The following is a 739-nucleotide window of genomic DNA, read 5'->3' as shown; positions in this document are numbered from 1 at the left end:
CACAGGTTGCCGACTCCCGGTCATTTGGGGCATTGCAATTGCATTCAAATGGTGATTAAATTATTTGTCAGCTACTAGACACGGGTAAATATTGGTTGGCTGGGTCTGACTATGGGATAAGCAAATATAATCATCCGAAATAGAATTTTACATCTACTTCATGTACACATTTAATCAATACTGTCATTGATCATGTTTATATATCTTTATTTCGATTGACATGCGCAGCAAGGTTCTATGGTGTAATGGTTAGCACTCTGGACTTTGAATCCAGCGATCCGAGTTCAAATCTCGGTAGAACCTTATTTTATGGAAAATGGAAACTTGAATTTCCATCTGACGTGAAATATTACTAGTAGGCTAAACCATTGTTTATAATACTGTCCAGTTAGTAGACACCAGTTTGGTGTATGGAACACTATACAAAACACTGAATTATTTGATTGCTTATTTTATATCTGTAAAGTATTATTTGTGTAAAGTATTATTTGGGATGTTTTAGAAACAAAGTATAAAAGCAAATTAAGAACAGCACAAATTTTCAAGCCATGCAAAAAGCAGAATACCCATTCATTGTAATGTGATTAATATCGCAGTCATAAAGGTTTCCCACAAGGAGGCAGTATATTACAGCTGATAGAGGATAGTCTTCATTTGGCACTGGGCTTTGTTCACGGTCATCATACACACAGCAGTGAATGTGAGAGAATGAATGAGAGAGATAAAGAAATCATGTGCT

The 739-nt window shown here is 35.6% G+C and overlaps 1 non-coding gene across 1 annotated transcript; it reads left to right on the top strand.

Annotated features, from left to right (window-relative positions):
* The first annotated feature begins 231 nt into the window (after positions 1-231).
* On the top strand, positions 232-303 carry trnaq-uug (transfer RNA glutamine (anticodon UUG)). The gene has a single exon. It is a non-coding gene; the product is annotated as a tRNA-Gln (tRNA).
* Positions 304-739: the final 436 nt, after the last annotated feature.

The sequence above is a fragment of the Oncorhynchus masou genome, chromosome 24 (genome assembly GCF_036934945.1).
Source record: "Oncorhynchus masou masou isolate Uvic2021 chromosome 24, UVic_Omas_1.1, whole genome shotgun sequence".
Taxonomy (NCBI): domain Eukaryota; kingdom Metazoa; phylum Chordata; class Actinopteri; order Salmoniformes; family Salmonidae; genus Oncorhynchus; species Oncorhynchus masou.
Note: the sequence above shows the minus strand (reverse complement) of the source record. Positions and strands in the feature narration are given on the sequence as shown.